The 19,220-nt window shown below is 42.4% G+C and overlaps 6 non-coding genes across 6 annotated transcripts; 5 read left to right on the forward strand and 1 right to left on the reverse strand.

Moving 5' to 3' along the window:
- The first annotated feature begins 738 nt into the window (after positions 1-738).
- Positions 739-820, forward strand: TRNAL-AAG (transfer RNA leucine (anticodon AAG)). The gene has a single exon. It is a non-coding gene; the product is annotated as a tRNA-Leu (tRNA).
- A 4,121-nt stretch (positions 821-4,941) lies between these two features.
- Positions 4,942-5,023, forward strand: TRNAL-AAG (transfer RNA leucine (anticodon AAG)). Its single transcript has one exon. It is a non-coding gene; the product is annotated as a tRNA-Leu (tRNA).
- Positions 5,024-9,144: 4,121 nt separating this feature from the next.
- Positions 9,145-9,226, forward strand: TRNAL-AAG (transfer RNA leucine (anticodon AAG)). The gene has a single exon. It is a non-coding gene; the product is annotated as a tRNA-Leu (tRNA).
- Positions 9,227-9,606: 380 nt separating this feature from the next.
- On the reverse strand, positions 9,607-9,688 carry TRNAS-UGA (transfer RNA serine (anticodon UGA)). Its single transcript has one exon. It is a non-coding gene; the product is annotated as a tRNA-Ser (tRNA).
- A 3,644-nt stretch (positions 9,689-13,332) lies between these two features.
- On the forward strand, positions 13,333-13,414 carry TRNAL-AAG (transfer RNA leucine (anticodon AAG)). The gene has a single exon. It is a non-coding gene; the product is annotated as a tRNA-Leu (tRNA).
- Positions 13,415-17,535: 4,121 nt separating this feature from the next.
- TRNAL-AAG (transfer RNA leucine (anticodon AAG)) lies at positions 17,536-17,617 on the forward strand. The gene has a single exon. It is a non-coding gene; the product is annotated as a tRNA-Leu (tRNA).
- The last annotated feature ends 1,603 nt before the right edge of the window (positions 17,618-19,220 follow it).

Here is a 19,220-nt window from a genome sequence, read left to right on the forward strand (position 1 = left end):
ATCTATTTAAAAAGTTTAGTTTCACGTGGGCCTGTTGTCCTTACTTCTTTCAGAATAGCTTTTGAACCTCTGTCCTGTGTGTGTCTGTGACTGTCACGTGAAAGGCAGTCAGGGCATCCAGGTGGACCCCATGTCACCTGGAGCACCGCCCACCAGTGCTGGAGTTTTAAACAGCACCCGGTTGCATTTTGGGACTTGTGCCTTTTCAATGTGAGCTCAAAGACGGGAGCCTGTGAAATTCTATTGGCTAAAAAATATTAACAGCGGAATGTGAATAGGCCACACAAGACATGACGTCACTGGAAAGCTAAACAGTATGTTGGGGAGACTGGGTGCGGCAATAGGGCTGATGTCATGAATACGTGCAACTCCTCAGTTATTTTTGAATGAACTGCTCATTCATTAGATCCCACCCAAAGAAATGAGCCCACCGGTATGAACACTTGTTTCATTAGAAAATGATGGAGTCACATTGCCTATGTAGAGCAGGTGCTTATACCTTGGTTGGAAGTCATTGCTCGGAGAGTGTTGTCTTTTAAGGTGATTGCACTAGGTCCGAGCAGGTGGGAGAAGACTTGTGCAGTGACTGAGTAAGAGAGATAACCTTCAATTACCACATCACCCTCCCGACATTGTAATCATGTCCATGAAATGGTTTATCAACTCGACTTTCCACACTAAGTGAGGAGACTCAGGGTTACGGTGCTCATGAAGTGCACAGACACACTGAGAGCAACAGATAGCGTGGCCGAGCGGTCTAAGGCCCTGGATTAAGGCTCCAGTCTCTTTGGAGGCGTGGGTTCAAATCCCACCGCTGCCAGAGATGGATTTTTACAGATCTTAATGACGCATCTCCCTTCTGACCCTTCAATTTGCATAAGCAGTGACTCTACCAATAGGTCCCTAATTGTAAAACTCTTTTACAGTCTCCTTCTAAGTAAACTCCTAAACCGTGGACTCCAAGAAATCGGCTGATTGGCGCTGCTGTTGTTTTGCTTCATTCTGCTTAGATCATCTTCAAATGGAAGGTTTAACAAATCATTTGTTCTCCCCACGCGGTCACCCGCTCTTCTCTCTGCAAAATAAAATCGAACCTCTGTTAAATAAAGATTTAAAGTAAATTATCTATCTTCCCAAATAAAGTTGGTAAATGTGTTCTTCACAGTTATTTTAAAAATCAGGTTTAAAATAAACAACAGAGGTAGTCAGCAGGATTCAAACCCGTGCAGGGAACCCCCAAAGGATTTCAAGCCCATCACCTTAACCACTCGGCCATAACTACCAGCTCTCATTGAGCTCTACCGAAACTTTATATCACAACAAAATTGTGCAAAATGGCCGTGCAGACCTATATATGACTCCATTTAGTAGGATCTCTAACTGTGTGCAAAGGGCACATTGCTATGTTTCTGTCTAAGCTTTGCTTTAGGTCTGAGGTCTTAAGAACCAAAGCAGGCTCCACGCACACTTGCCTGCACAAAAAAACAAGCATTTGCAATGCGAAAGGTCTCACATTTGTGAGAGTTAGAGCTATTGGCGTTGCAAATGACAATGTCTTTTACCTAGGTTTTGGTTTTCTTTGGGAAAATTTGATGTGTCCACGTTGTGTTTTGGGGCACTTCCTGTCGCGGGCGCTAGGCCTACCCACACAAGTGAGGTAAAAAATGTTATCGGGAGACTTGGGGAAACATAGAATAGCAAAACAAGAGTTACTGCCCCTTGTCTTTATCTACATTTTTTCCTTCCAAATATAAGACAGTGTGTAAAAAAGACGTCTATTTGAGAAATGCCCTTTAATTTGCATGCTAGTGTGGGCACCCCAGAATTCAGAGATGTGCAAATAACCACTGCTCCTTCACTCCTTATCTTGTGCCCATTTTGGAAATAGAAAGGTTTTCTTGATACCTTTTTTTCACTCTATATACTTCGGCAAATTAATTGCAGTATACCCGGTATAGAATGAAAACCCACTGCAAGGTGCAGCTCATTTATTTTCTCTGGATACCTAGGGTTCTTGATGAACCTACAAGCCCTATATATCCCCGCAACCAGAAGAGTCCAGCAGGCGTAATGGTATATTGCTTTCAAAAATCTGACATTGCAGAAAAAAGTTACAGAGTAAAACGTAGAGGAAAATGGCTGTTTTTTTCTTCTCAATTTCAATATTTTTTTTTTATTTCAGTTGTTATTTTCTGTAGGAAACACTTGTAAGATCTACACAAGTTACCCATTGCTGAATTCAGAATGTTGTCTTCTTTTCAAAAATGTTTAGGTTACTGGGACCCAGCATTGGTTTCACACCCATTTCTGTCACTGACTGGAAGGAGGCTAAAAGCACACAAAATCGTAAAAATGGGGTATGTCCCAGTAAAATGCCAAAATTGTGTTGAAAAATTGGGTTTTCTGATTCAAGTCTGCCTGTCCCTGAAAGCTGGGAAGCTGGTGATTTTAGCAGTGCAAACCCTTTGTTGATGCCAATTTCAGGGACAAAAACCACAAGCCTTCTTCTCCAGCCCTTTTTTCCATTTTTTTCTTTTTTAAAACAAAATGTTTACCGTATTTTGGCTAATTTCTTGGTCTCCTTCAGGGGAACCCACAAAGTCTGGGTACCTCTAGAATCCCTAGGATGTTGGAAAAAAAGGACGCAAATTTGGCGTGGATAGCTTATGTGGACAAAAATCTATGAGGGCCTAAGCGCGCCCTGCCCCAAATAGCCAAAAAAATGCCTGGCACCTGAGGGGGAAAAGGCTGGCAGCGAAGGGGTTAAAATGCACTATTTTATTCCAATTTCTTCACTTAGCTTCAGATGAACTATTTTTCCCTCCCACCAACTCCTTTCAAAGTGCACCAGCCACCACTGCCTTGGGTGGGACAGATTGTTTTCGATTGCAGTATGGCAGATTGTTTTGGATTGCAGTGTGGTAGTTTGTTTTTGATTGGAGTGCAGCAGATTGCAGTGGGGTAGATTGTTTTGAATTGGAGTAGGGGAGATTGTTTTGAAGTGGAGTCGGGCAGATTGGAGTGGGGCAGATTGTTTTGGATCGAAGTGGGACAGATTGTTTTGGAGTGGTGCAGATTGTTTTTTATTATAGTGGGGCACATTGGAGTGAGACAGATTTGCTTGGGGTGGGTGGAGAGGATTGGAGTAGGATGAGTTAGAGTGGATTGGATTCGGGTGAGTGATTTGGACTGGAGTGAGGTGGATTAGTGTGGGTGAAGTGGTCTGGATGGGGTGGATTGTAGTGGGGAAGATTGGAGTGGGGTGGATTGAAGTGTACCGCAGGATTATGTGTTAAAGATTAATTTCAGAATTTACACATAATAAAGAAACACTGTTGATTTGCAATATTTTAAACGAGCTAATCGTCATCTTTTGAGAAGAGTGCCCACGAACAAAAGCAAAAGAAAACATGCGTGGAACGTGGGAAAAGACGATTTGGCAAAATAAAAGAAAGTTCGATTTAAATTTAAAACTTAACAGTTTTGGTTGTCCTGCTGGGCATGTTTTTGCCAGTCACAAGCCTTCTGTTTGCAGGGCACTAGAAGGTAAAAGGAAAAAATAGTACCTTGATCAGGTGGGGAGCAGCGGTCAGGCACTGATTAAGCTGAATCAATCAACGCTTGGTCGCTGCTCTACAGAGAGGAACGGAAATGATGCAAGACATGCCTTGATGAATTAGGAAACTGTAAAGAAGAGTGCCACATAAATAAAAAAATGGTGAGAGACATGCGGGCTCCAAGCCCTTTACTGAATACTACAGAGTCTATCAAGCGAGACCCTAAAAAGGTCAGTTAGTTAAAATAAACAAACATTGTTACTTCTAAATATCAATATTCCAAGGACGCCTAGATGGTCGTCAAGCAAAAAGTTCCTAGTGCATGGAGGGGCTTATGGTAGTTCTGAAGAGAGGCAAAGGACTTGGTCAGAGGGTGGCCTTGTTGGTGTGGTAGGGAAGCAATACCTCAAACATTATTACTGGGGTAGGGGAACTTGCAATTCGGAGTAATGAAAATTATCACAAAGCAATCAAGTAATTCCACATCAAAATAACAAGCGTGCGGGCTGACAACCATGCTCTCAGCATCAACGAGCGCAGAGTGAAGTGAATTTTACCATCCTCTGTGCATTTTTATTGCGAGGCTCATTTACATTTGACTTGGCGCGCAGAACGAGTGAGAACCCGGTCAATAGAAACAAAAATCATCTATTTAAAAAGTTTAGTTTCACGTGGGCCTGTTGTCCTTACTTCTTTCAGAATAGCTTTTGAACCTCTGTCCTGTGTGTGTCTGTGACTGTCACGTGAAAGGCAGTCAGAGCATCCAGGTGGGCCCCATGTCACCTGGGGCACCGCCCACCAGTGCTGGAGTTTTAAACAGCACCCGGTTGCATTTTGGGACTTGTGCCTTTTCAATGTGAGCTCAAAGACGGGAGCCTGTGAAATTCTATTGGCTAAAAAATATTAACAGCGGAATGTGAATAGGCCACACAAGACATGACGTCACTGGAAAGCTAAACAGTATGTTGGGGAGACTGGTTGCGGCAATAGGGCTGATGTCATGAATACGTGCAACTCCTCGGTTATTTTTGAATGAACTGCTCATTCATTAGATCCCACCCAAAGAAATGAGCCCACCAGTATGAACACTTGTTTCATTAGAAAATGATGGAGTCACATTGCCTATGTAGAGCAGGTGCTTATACCTTGGTTGGAAGTCATTGCTCGGAGAGTGTTGTCTTTTAAGGTGATTGCACTAGGTCCGAGCAGGTGGGAGAAGACTTGTGCAGTGACTGAGTAAGAGAGATAACCTTCAATTACCACATCACCCTCCCGACATTGTAATCATGTCCATGAAATGGTTTATCAACTCGACTTTCCACACTAAGTGAGGAGACTCAGGGTTACGGTGCTCATGAAGTGCACAGACACACTGAGAGCAACAGGTAGCGTGGCCGAGCGGTCTAAGGCGCTGGATTAAGGCTCCAGTCTCTTTGGAGGCGTGGGTTCAAATCCCACCGCTGCCAGAGATGGATTTTTACAGATCTTAATGACGCATCTCCCTTCTGACCCTTCAATTTGCATAAGCAGTGACTCTACCAATAGGTCCCTAATTTTAAAACTCTTTTACAGTCTCCTTCTAAGTAAACTCCTAAACCGTGGACTCCAAGAAATCGGCTGATTGGCGCTGCTGTTGTTTTGCTTCATTCTGCTTAGATCACCTTCAAATGGAAGGTTTAACAAATCATTTGTTCTCCCCACGCGGTCACCCGCTCTTCTCTCTGCAAAATAAAATCGAACCTCTGTTAAATAAAGATTTAAAGTAAATTATCTATCTTCCCAAATAAAGTTGGTAAATGTGTTCTTCACAGTTATTTTAAAAATCAGGTTTAAAATAAACAACAGAGGTAGTCAGCAGGATTCAAACCCGTGCAGGGAACCCCCAAAGGATTTCAAGCCCATCACCTTAACCACTCGGCCATAACTACCAGCTCTCATTGAGCTCTACCGAAACTTTATATCACAACAAAATTGAGCAAAATGGCCGTGCAGACCTATATATGACTCCATTTAGTAGGATCTCTAACTGTGTGCAAAGGGCACATTGCTATGTTTCTGTCTAAGCTTTGCTTTAGGTCTGAGGTCTTAAGAACCAAAGCAGGCTCCACGCACACTTGCCTGCACAAAAAAACAAGCATTTGCAATGCGAAAGGTCTCACATTTGTGAGAGTTAGAGCTATTGGCGTTGCAAATGACAATGTCTTTTACCTAGGTTTTGGTTTTCTTTGGGAAAATTTGATGTGTCCACGTTGTGTTTTGGGGCACTTCCTGTCGCGGGCGCTAGGCCTACCCACACAAGTGAGGTAAAAAATGTTATCGGGAGACTTGGGGAAACATAGAATAGCAAAACAAGAGTTACTGCCCCTTGTCTTTATCTACATTTTTTCCTTCCAAATATAAGACAGTGTGTAAAAAAGACGTCTATTTGAGAAATGCCCTTTAATTTGCATGCTAGTGTGGGCACCCCAGAATTCAGAGATGTGCAAATAACCACTGCTCCTTCACTCCTTATCTTGTGCCCATTTTGGAAATAGAAAGGTTTTCTTGATACCTTTTTTTCACTCTATATACTTCGGCAAATTAATTGCAGTATACCCGGTATAGAATGAAAACCCACTGCAAGGTGCAGCTCATTTATTTTCTCTGGATACCTAGGGTTCTTGATGAACCTACAAGCCCTATATATCCCCGCAACCAGAAGAGTCCAGCAGGCGTAATGGTATATTGCTTTCAAAAATCTGACATTGCAGAAAAAAGTTACAGAGTAAAACGTAGAGGAAAATGGCTGTTTTTTTCTTCTCAATTTCAATATTTTTTTTTTATTTCAGTTGTTATTTTCTGTAGGAAACACTTGTAAGATCTACACAAGTTACCCATTGCTGAATTCAGAATGTTGTCTTCTTTTCAAAAATGTTTAGGTTACTGGGACCCAGCATTGGTTTCACACCCATTTCTGTCACTGACTGGAAGGAGGCTAAAAGCACACAAAATCGTAAAAATGGGGTATGTCCCAGTAAAATGCCAAAATTGTGTTGAAAAATTGGGTTTTCTGATTCAAGTCTGCCTGTCCCTGAAAGCTGGGAAGCTGGTGATTTTAGCAGTGCAAACCCTTTGTTGATGCCAATTTCAGGGACAAAAACCACAAGCCTTCTTCTCCAGCCCTTTTTTCCATTTTTTTCTTTTTTAAAACAAAATGTTTACCGTATTTTGGCTAATTTCTTGGTCTCCTTCAGGGGAACCCACAAAGTCTGGGTACCTCTAGAATCCCTAGGATGTTGGAAAAAAAGGACGCAAATTTGGCGTGGATAGCTTATGTGGACAAAAATCTATGAGGGCCTAAGCGCGCCCTGCCCCAAATAGCCAAAAAAATGCCTGGCACCTGAGGGGGAAAAGGCTGGCAGCGAAGGGGTTAAAATGCACTATTTTATTCCAATTTCTTCACTTAGCTTCAGATGAACTATTTTTCCCTCCCACCAACTCCTTTCAAAGTGCACCAGCCACCACTGCCTTGGGTGGGACAGATTGTTTTCGATTGCAGTATGGCAGATTGTTTTGGATTGCAGTGTGGTAGTTTGTTTTTGATTGGAGTGCAGCAGATTGCAGTGGGGTAGATTGTTTTGAATTGGAGTAGGGGAGATTGTTTTGAAGTGGAGTCGGGCAGATTGGAGTGGGGCAGATTGTTTTGGATCGAAGTGGGACAGATTGTTTTGGAGTGGTGCAGATTGTTTTTTATTATAGTGGGGCACATTGGAGTGAGACAGATTTGCTTGGGGTGGGTGGAGAGGATTGGAGTAGGATGAGTTAGAGTGGATTGGATTCGGGTGAGTGATTTGGACTGGAGTGAGGTGGATTAGTGTGGGTGAAGTGGTCTGGATGGGGTGGATTGTAGTGGGGAAGATTGGAGTGGGGTGGATTGAAGTGTACCGCAGGATTATGTGTTAAAGATTAATTTCAGAATTTACACATAATAAAGAAACACTGTTGATTTGCAATATTTTAAACGAGCTAATCGTCATCTTTTGAGAAGAGTGCCCACGAACAAAAGCAAAAGAAAACATGCGTGGAACGTGGGAAAAGACGATTTGGCAAAATAAAAGAAAGTTCGATTTAAATTTAAAACTTAACAGTTTTGGTTGTCCTGCTGGGCATGTTTTTGCCAGTCACAAGCCTTCTGTTTGCAGGGCACTAGAAGGTAAAAGGAAAAAATAGTACCTTGATCAGGTGGGGAGCAGCGGTCAGGCACTGATTAAGCTGAATCAATCAACGCTTGGTCGCTGCTCTACAGAGAGGAACGGAAATGATGCAAGACATGCCTTGATGAATTAGGAAACTGTAAAGAAGAGTGCCACATAAATAAAAAAATGGTGAGAGACATGCGGGCTCCAAGCCCTTTACTGAATACTACAGAGTCTATCAAGCGAGACCCTAAAAAGGTCAGTTAGTTAAAATAAACAAACATTGTTACTTCTAAAAATCAATATTCCAAGGACGCCTAGATGGTCGTCAAGCAAAAAGTTCCTAGTGCATGGAGGGGCTTATGGTAGTTCTGAAGAGAGGCAAAGGACTTGGTCAGAGGGTGGCCTTGTTGGTGTGGTAGGGAAGCAATACCTCAAACATTATTACTGGGGTAGGGGAACTTGCAATTCGGAGTAATGAAAATTATCACAAAGCAATCAAGTAATTCCACATCAAAATAACAAGCGTGCGGGCTGACAACCATGCTCTCAGCATCAACGAGCGCAGAGTGAAGTGAATTTTACCATCCTCTGTGCATTTTTATTGCGAGGCTCATTTACATTTGACTTGGCGCGCAGAACGAGTGAGAACCAGGTCAATAGAAACAAAAATCATCTATTTAAAAAGTTTAGTTTCACGTGGGCCTGTTGTCCTTACTTCTTTCAGAATAGCTTTTGAACCTCTGTCCTGTGTGTGTCTGTGACTGTCACGTGAAAGGCAGTCAGGGCATCCAGGTGGACCCCATGTCACCTGGAGCACCGCCCACCAGTGCTGGAGTTTTAAACAGCACCCGGTTGCATTTTGGGACTTGTGCCTTTTCAATGTGAGCTCAAAGACGGGAGCCTGTGAAATTCTATTGGCTAAAAAATATTAACAGCGGAATGTGAATAGGCCACACAAGACATGACGTCACTGGAAAGCTAAACAGTATGTTGGGGAGACTGGGTGCGGCAATAGGGCTGATGTCATGAATACGTGCAACTCCTCAGTTATTTTTGAATGAACTGCTCATTCATTAGATCCCACCCAAAGAAATGAGCCCACCGGTATGAACACTTGTTTCATTAGAAAATGATGGAGTCACATTGCCTATGTAGAGCAGGTGCTTATACCTTGGTTGGAAGTCATTGCTCGGAGAGTGTTGTCTTTTAAGGTGATTGCACTAGGTCCGAGCAGGTGGGAGAAGACTTGTGCAGTGACTGAGTAAGAGAGATAACCTTCAATTACCACATCACCCTCCCGACATTGTAATCATGTCCATGAAATGGTTTATCAACTCGACTTTCCACACTAAGTGAGGAGACTCAGGGTTACGGTGCTCATGAAGTGCACAGACACACTGAGAGCAACAGGTAGCGTGGCCGAGCGGTCTAAGGCCCTGGATTAAGGCTCCAGTCTCTTTGGAGGCGTGGGTTCAAATCCCACCGCTGCCAGAGATGGATTTTTACAGATCTTAATGACGCATCTCCCTTCTGACCCTTCAATTTGCATAAGCAGTGACTCTACCAATAGGTCCCTAATTGTAAAACTCTTTTACAGTCTCCTTCTAAGTAAACTCCTAAACCGTGGACTCCAAGAAATCGGCTGATTGGCGCTGCTGTTGTTTTGCTTCATTCTGCTTAGATCATCTTCAAATGGAAGGTTTAACAAATCATTTGTTCTCCCCACGCGGTCACCCGCTCTTCTCTCTGCAAAATAAAATCGAACCTCTGTTAAATAAAGATTTAAAGTAAATTATCTATCTTCCCAAATAAAGTTGGTAAATGTGTTCTTCACAGTTATTTTAAAAATCAGGTTTAAAATAAACAACAGAGGTAGTCAGCAGGATTCAAACCCGTGCAGGGAACCCCCAAAGGATTTCAAGTCCATCACCTTAACCACTCGGCCATAACTACCAGCTCTCATTGAGCTCTACCGAAACTTTATATCACAACAAAATTGTGCAAAATGGCCGTGCAGACCTATATATGACTCCATTTAGTAGGATCTCTAACTGTGTGCAAAGGGCACATTGCTATGTTTCTGTCTAAGCTTTGCTTTAGGTCTGAGGTCTTAAGAACCAAAGCAGGCTCCACGCACACTTGCCTGCACAAAAAAACAAGCATTTGCAATGCGAAAGGTCTCACATTTGTGAGAGTTAGAGCTATTGGCGTTGCAAATGACAATGTCTTTTACCTAGGTTTTGGTTTTCTTTGGGAAAATTTGATGTGTCCACGTTGTGTTTTGGGGCACTTCCTGTCGCGGGCGCTAGGCCTACCCACACAAGTGAGGTAAAAAATGTTATCGGGAGACTTGGGGAAACATAGAATAGCAAAACAAGAGTTACTGCCCCTTGTCTTTATCTACATTTTTTCCTTCCAAATATAAGACAGTGTGTAAAAAAGACGTCTATTTGAGAAATGCCCTTTAATTTGCATGCTAGTGTGGGCACCCCAGAATTCAGAGATGTGCAAATAACCACTGCTCCTTCACTCCTTATCTTGTGCCCATTTTGGAAATAGAAAGGTTTTCTTGATACCTTTTTTTCACTCTATATACTTCGGCAAATTAATTGCAGTATACCCGGTATAGAATGAAAACCCACTGCAAGGTGCAGCTCATTTATTTTCTCTGGATACCTAGGGTTCTTGATGAACCTACAAGCCCTATATATCCCCGCAACCAGAAGAGTCCAGCAGGCGTAATGGTATATTGCTTTCAAAAATCTGACATTGCAGAAAAAAGTTACAGAGTAAAACGTAGAGGAAAATGGCTGTTTTTTTCTTCTCAATTTCAATATTTTTTTTTTATTTCAGTTGTTATTTTCTGTAGGAAACACTTGTAAGATCTACACAAGTTACCCATTGCTGAATTCAGAATGTTGTCTTCTTTTCAAAAATGTTTAGGTTACTGGGACCCAGCATTGGTTTCACACCCATTTCTGTCACTGACTGGAAGGAGGCTAAAAGCACACAAAATCGTAAAAATGGGGTATGTCCCAGTAAAATGCCAAAATTGTGTTGAAAAATTGGGTTTTCTGATTCAAGTCTGCCTGTCCCTGAAAGCTGGGAAGCTGGTGATTTTAGCAGTGCAAACCCTTTGTTGATGCCAATTTCAGGGACAAAAACCACAAGCCTTCTTCTCCAGCCCTTTTTTCCATTTTTTTCTTTTTTAAAACAAAATGTTTACCGTATTTTGGCTAATTTCTTGGTCTCCTTCAGGGGAACCCACAAAGTCTGGGTACCTCTAGAATCCCTAGGATGTTGGAAAAAAAGGACGCAAATTTGGCGTGGATAGCTTATGTGGACAAAAATCTATGAGGGCCTAAGCGCGCCCTGCCCCAAATAGCCAAAAAAATGCCTGGCACCTGAGGGGGAAAAGGCTGGCAGCGAAGGGGTTAAAATGCACTATTTTATTCCAATTTCTTCACTTAGCTTCAGATGAACTATTTTTCCCTCCCACCAACTCCTTTCAAAGTGCACCAGCCACCACTGCCTTGGGTGGGACAGATTGTTTTCGATTGCAGTATGGCAGATTGTTTTGGATTGCAGTGTGGTAGTTTGTTTTTGATTGGAGTGCAGCAGATTGCAGTGGGGTAGATTGTTTTGAATTGGAGTAGGGGAGATTGTTTTGAAGTGGAGTGGGGCAGATTGTTTTGGATCGAAGTGGGACAGATTGTTTTGGAGTGGTGCAGATTGTTTTTTATTATAGTGGGGCACATTGGAGTGAGACAGATTTGCTTGGGGTGGGTGGAGAGGATTGGAATAGGATGAGTTAGAATGGATTGGATTCGGGTGAGTGATTTGGACTGGAGTGAGGTGGATTAGTGTGGGTGAAGTGGTCTGGATGGGGTGGATTGTAGTGGGGAAGATTGGAGTGGGATGGATTGAAGTGTACCGCAGGATTATGTGTTAAAGATTAATTTCAGAATTTACACATAATAAAGAAACACTGTTGATTTGCAATATTTTAAACGAGCTAATCGTCATCTTTTGAGAAGAGTGCCCACGAACAAAAGCAAAAGAAAACATGCGTGGAACGTGGGAAAAGACGATTTGGCAAAATAAAAGAAAGTTCGATTTAAATTTAAAACTTAACAGTTTTGGTTGTCCTGCTGGGCATGTTTTTGCCAGTCACAAGCCTTCTGTTTGCAGGGCACTAGAAGGTAAAAGGAAAAAATAGTACCTTGATCAGGTGGGGAGCAGCGGTCAGGCACTGATTAAGCTGAATCAATCAACGCTTGGTCGCTGCTCTACAGAGAGGAACGGAAATGATGCAAGACATGCCTTGATGAATTAGGAAACTGTAAAGAAGAGTGCCACATAAATAAAAAAATGGTGAGAGACATGCGGGCTCCAAGCCCTTTACTGAATACTACAGAGTCTATCAAGCGAGACCCTAAAAAGGTCAGTTAGTTAAAATAAACAAACATTGTTACTTCTAAAAATCAATATTCCAAGGACGCCTAGATGGTCGTCAAGCAAAAAGTTCCTAGTGCATGGAGGGGCTTATGGTAGTTCTGAAGAGAGGCAAAGGACTTGGTCAGAGGGTGGCCTTGTTGGTGTGGTAGGGAAGCAATACCTCAAACATTATTACTGGGGTAGGGGAACTTGCAATTCGGAGTAATGAAAATTATCACAAAGCAATCAAGTAATTCCACATCAAAATAACAAGCGTGCGGGCTGACAACCATGCTCTCAGCATCAACGAGCGCAGAGTGAAGTGAATTTTACCATCCTCTGTGCATTTTTATTGCGAGGCTCATTTACATTTGACTTGGAGCGCAGAACGAGTGAGAACCAGGTCAATAGAAACAAAAATCATCTATTTAAAAAGTTTAGTTTCACGTGGGCCTGTTGTCCTTACTTCTTTCAGAATAGCTTTTGAACCTCTGTCCTGTGTGTGTCTGTGACTGTCACGTGAAAGGCAGTCAGGGCATCCAGGTGGACCCCATGTCACCTGGAGCACCGCCCACCAGTGCTGGAGTTTTAAACAGCACCCGGTTGCATTTTGGGACTTGTGCCTTTTCAATGTGAGCTCAAAGACGGGAGCCTGTGAAATTCTATTGGCTAAAAAATATTAACAGCGGAATGTGAATAGGCCACACAAGACATGACGTCACTGGAAAGCTAAACAGTATGTTGGGGAGACTGGGTGCGGCAATAGGGCTGATGTCATGAATACGTGCAACTCCTCAGTTATTTTTGAATGAACTGCTCATTCATTAGATCCCACCCAAAGAAATGAGCCCACCGGTATGAACACTTGTTTCATTAGAAAATGATGGAGTCACATTGCCTATGTAGAGCAGGTGCTTATACCTTGGTTGGAAGTCATTGCTCGGAGAGTGTTGTCTTTTAAGGTGATTGCACTAGGTCCGAGCAGGTGGGAGAAGACTTGTGCAGTGACTGAGTAAGAGAGATAACCTTCAATTACCACATCACCCTCCCGACATTGTAATCATGTCCATGAAATGGTTTATCAACTCGACTTTCCACACTAAGTGAGGAGACTCAGGGTTACGGTGCTCATGAAGTGCACAGACACACTGAGAGCAACAGATAGCGTGGCCGAGCGGTCTAAGGCCCTGGATTAAGGCTCCAGTCTCTTTGGAGGCGTGGGTTCAAATCCCACCGCTGCCAGAGATGGATTTTTACAGATCTTAATGACGCATCTCCCTTCTGACCCTTCAATTTGCATAAGCAGTGACTCTACCAATAGGTCCCTAATTGTAAAACTCTTTTACAGTCTCCTTCTAAGTAAACTCCTAAACCGTGGACTCCAAGAAATCGGCTGATTGGCGCTGCTGTTGTTTTGCTTCATTCTGCTTAGATCATCTTCAAATGGAAGGTTTAACAAATCATTTGTTCTCCCCACGCGGTCACCCGCTCTTCTCTCTGCAAAATAAAATCGAACCTCTGTTAAATAAAGATTTAAAGTAAATTATCTATCTTCCCAAATAAAGTTGGTAAATGTGTTCTTCACAGTTATTTTAAAAATCAGGTTTAAAATAAACAACAGAGGTAGTCAGCAGGATTCAAACCCGTGCAGGGAACCCCCAAAGGATTTCAAGCCCATCACCTTAACCACTCGGCCATAACTACCAGCTCTCATTGAGCTCTACCGAAACTTTATATCACAACAAAATTGTGCAAAATGGCCGTGCAGACCTATATATGACTCCATTTAGTAGGATCTCTAACTGTGTGCAAAGGGCACATTGCTATGTTTCTGTCTAAGCTTTGCTTTAGGTCTGAGGTCTTAAGAACCAAAGCAGGCTCCACGCACACTTGCCTGCACAAAAAAACAAGCATTTGCAATGCGAAAGGTCTCACATTTGTGAGAGTTAGAGCTATTGGCGTTGCAAATGACAATGTCTTTTACCTAGGTTTTGGTTTTCTTTGGGAAAATTTGATGTGTCCACGTTGTGTTTTGGGGCACTTCCTGTCGCGGGCGCTAGGCCTACCCACACAAGTGAGGTAAAAAATGTTATCGGGAGACTTGGGGAAACATAGAATAGCAAAACAAGAGTTACTGCCCCTTGTCTTTATCTACATTTTTTCCTTCCAAATATAAGACAGTGTGTAAAAAAGACGTCTATTTGAGAAATGCCCTTTAATTTGCATGCTAGTGTGGGCACCCCAGAATTCAGAGATGTGCAAATAACCACTGCTCCTTCACTCCTTATCTTGTGCCCATTTTGGAAATAGAAAGGTTTTCTTGATACCTTTTTTTCACTCTATATACTTCGGCAAATTAATTGCAGTATACCCGGTATAGAATGAAAACCCACTGCAAGGTGCAGCTCATTTATTTTCTCTGGATACCTAGGGTTCTTGATGAACCTACAAGCCCTATATATCCCCGCAACCAGAAGAGTCCAGCAGGCGTAATGGTATATTGCTTTCAAAAATCTGACATTGCAGAAAAAAGTTACAGAGTAAAACGTAGAGGAAAATGGCTGTTTTTTTCTTCTCAATTTCAATATTTTTTTTTTATTTCAGTTGTTATTTTCTGTAGGAAACACTTGTAAGATCTACACAAGTTACCCATTGCTGAATTCAGAATGTTGTCTTCTTTTCAAAAATGTTTAGGTTACTGGGACCCAGCATTGGTTTCACACCCATTTCTGTCACTGACTGGAAGGAGGCTAAAAGCACACAAAATCGTAAAAATGGGGTATGTCCCAGTAAAATGCCAAAATTGTGTTGAAAAATTGGGTTTTCTGATTCAAGTCTGCCTGTCCCTGAAAGCTGGGAAGCTGGTGATTTTAGCAGTGCAAACCCTTTGTTGATGCCAATTTCAGGGACAAAAACCACAAGCCTTCTTCTCCAGCCCTTTTTTCCATTTTTTTCTTTTTTAAAACAAAATGTTTACCGTATTTTGGCTAATTTCTTGGTCTCCTTCAGGGGAACCCACAAAGTCTGGGTACCTCTAGAATCCCTAGGATGTTGGAAAAAAAGGACGCAAATTTGGCGTGGATAGCTTATGTGGACAAAAATCTATGAGGGCCTAAGCGCGCCCTGCCCCAAATAGCCAAAAAAATGCCTGGCACCTGAGGGGGAAAAGGCTGGCAGCGAAGGGGTTAAAATGCACTATTTTATTCCAATTTCTTCACTTAGCTTCAGATGAACTATTTTTCCCTCCCACCAACTCCTTTCAAAGTGCACCAGCCACCACTGCCTTGGGTGGGACAGATTGTTTTCGATTGCAGTATGGCAGATTGTTTTGGATTGCAGTGTGGTAGTTTGTTTTTGATTGGAGTGCAGCAGATTGCAGTGGGGTAGATTGTTTTGAATTGGAGTAGGGGAGATTGTTTTGAAGTGGAGTCGGGCAGATTGGAGTGGGGCAGATTGTTTTGGATCGAAGTGGGACAGATTGTTTTGGAGTGGTGCAGATTGTTTTTTATTATAGTGGGGCACATTGGAGTGAGACAGATTTGCTTGGGGTGGGTGGAGAGGATTGGAGTAGGATGAGTTAGAGTGGATTGGATTCGGGTGAGTGATTTGGACTGGAGTGAGGTGGATTAGTGTGGGTGAAGTGGTCTGGATGGGGTGGATTGTAGTGGGGAAGATTGGAGTGGGGTGGATTGAAGTGTACCGCAGGATTATGTGTTAAAGATTAATTTCAGAATTTACACATAATAAAGAAACACTGTTGATTTGCAATATTTTAAACGAGCTAATCGTCATCTTTTGAGAAGAGTGCCCACGAACAAAAGCAAAAGAAAACATGCGTGGAACGTGGGAAAAGACGATTTGGCAAAATAAAAGAAAGTTCGATTTAAATTTAAAACTTAACAGTTTTGGTTGTCCTGCTGGGCATGTTTTTGCCAGTCACAAGCCTTCTGTTTGCAGGGCACTAGAAGGTAAAAGGAAAAAATAGTACCTTGATCAGGTGGGGAGCAGCGGTCAGGCACTGATTAAGCTGAATCAATCAACGCTTGGTCGCTGCTCTACAGAGAGGAACGGAAATGATGCAAGACATGCCTTGATGAATTAGGAAACTGTAAAGAAGAGTGCCACATAAATAAAAAAATGGTGAGAGACATGCGGGCTCCAAGCCCTTTACTGAATACTACAGAGTCTATCAAGCGAGACCCTAAAAAGGTCAGTTAGTTAAAATAAACAAACATTGTTACTTCTAAATATCAATATTCCAAGGACGCCTAGATGGTCGTCAAGCAAAAAGTTCCTAGTGCATGGAGGGGCTTATGGTAGTTCTGAAGAGAGGCAAAGGACTTGGTCAGAGGGTGGCCTTGTTGGTGTGGTAGGGAAGCAATACCTCAAACATTATTACTGGGGTAGGGGAACTTGCAATTCGGAGTAATGAAAATTATCACAAAGCAATCAAGTAATTCCACATCAAAATAACAAGCGTGCGGGCTGACAACCATGCTCTCAGCATCAACGAGCGCAGAGTGAAGTGAATTTTACCATCCTCTGTGCATTTTTATTGCGAGGCTCATTTACATTTGACTTGGCGCGCAGAACGAGTGAGAACCCGGTCAATAGAAACAAAAATCATCTATTTAAAAAGTTTAGTTTCACGTGGGCCTGTTGTCCTTACTTCTTTCAGAATAGCTTTTGAACCTCTGTCCTGTGTGTGTCTGTGACTGTCACGTGAAAGGCAGTCAGAGCATCCAGGTGGGCCCCATGTCACCTGGGGCACCGCCCACCAGTGCTGGAGTTTTAAACAGCACCCGGTTGCATTTTGGGACTTGTGCCTTTTCAATGTGAGCTCAAAGACGGGAGCCTGTGAAATTCTATTGGCTAAAAAATATTAACAGCGGAATGTGAATAGGCCACACAAGACATGACGTCACTGGAAAGCTAAACAGTATGTTGGGGAGACTGGTTGCGGCAATAGGGCTGATGTCATGAATACGTGCAACTCCTCGGTTATTTTTGAATGAACTGCTCATTCATTAGATCCCACCCAAAGAAATGAGCCCACCAGTATGAACACTTGTTTCATTAGAAAATGATGGAGTCACATTGCCTATGTAGAGCAGGTGCTTATACCTTGGTTGGAAGTCATTGCTCGGAGAGTGTTGTCTTTTAAGGTGATTGCACTAGGTCCGAGCAGGTGGGAGAAGACTTGTGCAGTGACTGAGTAAGAGAGATAACCTTCAATTACCACATCACCCTCCCGACATTGTAATCATGTCCATGAAATGGTTTATCAACTCGACTTTCCACACTAAGTGAGGAGACTCAGGGTTACGGTGCTCATGAAGTGCACAGACACACTGAGAGCAACAGGTAGCGTGGCCGAGCGGTCTAAGGCGCTGGATTAAGGCTCCAGTCTCTTTGGAGGCGTGGGTTCAAATCCCACCGCTGCCAGAGATGGATTTTTACAGATCTTAATGACGCATCTCCCTTCTGACCCTTCAATTTGCATAAGCAGTGACTCTACCAATAGGTCCCTAATTTTAAAACTCTTTTACAGTCTCCTTCTAAGTAAACTCCTAAACCGTGGACTCCAAGAAATCGGCTGATTGGCGCTGCTGTTGTTTTGCTTCATTCTGCTTAGATCACCTTCAAATGGAAGGTTTAACAAATAATTTGTTCTCCCCACGCGGTCACCCGCTCTTCTCTCTGCAAAATAAAATCGAACCTCTGTTAAATAAAGATTTAAAGTAAATTATCTATCTTCCCAAATAAAGTTGGTAAATGTGTTCTTCACAGTTTTTTTAAAAATCAGGTTTAAAATAAACAACAGAGGTAGTCAGCAGGATTCAAACCCGTGCAGGGAACCCCCAAAGGATTTCAAGCCCATCATCTTAACCACTCGGCCATAACTACCAGCTCTCATTGAGCTATACCGAAACTTTATATCACAACAAAATTGTGCAAAATGGCCGTGCAGACCTATATATGACTCCATTTAGTAGGATCTCTAACTGTGTGCAAAGGGCACATTGCTATGTTTCTGTCTAAGCTTTGCTTTAGGTCTGAGGTCTTAAGAACCAAAGCAGGCTCCACGCACACTTGCCTGCACAAAAAAACAAGCATTTGCAATGCGAAAGGTCTCACATTTGTGAGAGTTAGAGCTATTGGCGTTGCAAATGACAATGTCTTTTACCTAGGTTTTGGTTTTCTTTGGGAAAATTTGATGTGTCCACGTTGTGTTTTGGGGCACTTCCTGTCGCGGGCGCTAGGCCTACCCACACAAGTGAGGTAAAAAATGTTATCGGGAGACTTGGGGAAACATAGAATAGCAAAACAAGAGTTACTGCCCCTTGTCTTTATCTACATTTTTTCCTTCCAAATATAAGACAGTGTGTAAAAAAGACGTCTATTTGAGAAATGCCCTTTAATTTGCATGCTAGTGTGGGCACCCCAGAATTCAGAGATGTGCAAATAACCACTGCTCCTTCACTCCTTATCTTGTGCCCATTTTGGAAATAGAAAGGTTTTCTTGATACCTTTTTTTCACTCTATATACTTCGGCAAATTAATTGCAGTATACCCGGTATAGAATGAAAACCCACTGCAAGGTGCAGCTCATTTATTTTCTCTGGATACCTAGGGTTCTTGATGAACCTACAAGCCCTATATATCCCCGCAACCAGAAGAGTCCAGCAGGCGTAATGGTATATTGCTTTCAAAAATCTGACATTGCAGAAAAAAGTTACAGAGTAAAACGTAGAGGAAAATGGCTGTTTTTTTCTTCTCAATTTCAATATTTTTTTTTTATTTCAGTTGTTATTTTCTGTAGGAAACACTTGTAAGATCTACACAAGTTACCCATTGCTGAATTCAGAATGTTGTCTTCTTTTCAAAAATGTTTAGGTTACTGGGACCCAGCATTGGTTTCACACCCATTTCTGTCACTGACTGGAAGGAGGCTAAAAGCACACAAAATCGTAAAAATGGGGTATGTCCCAGTAAAATGCCAAAATTGTGTTGAAAAATTGGGTTTTCTGATTCAAGTCTGCCTGTC

This window comes from Pleurodeles waltl, chromosome 12 (genome assembly GCF_031143425.1).
Source record: "Pleurodeles waltl isolate 20211129_DDA chromosome 12, aPleWal1.hap1.20221129, whole genome shotgun sequence".
In the NCBI taxonomy this organism is placed as follows: domain Eukaryota; kingdom Metazoa; phylum Chordata; class Amphibia; order Caudata; family Salamandridae; genus Pleurodeles; species Pleurodeles waltl.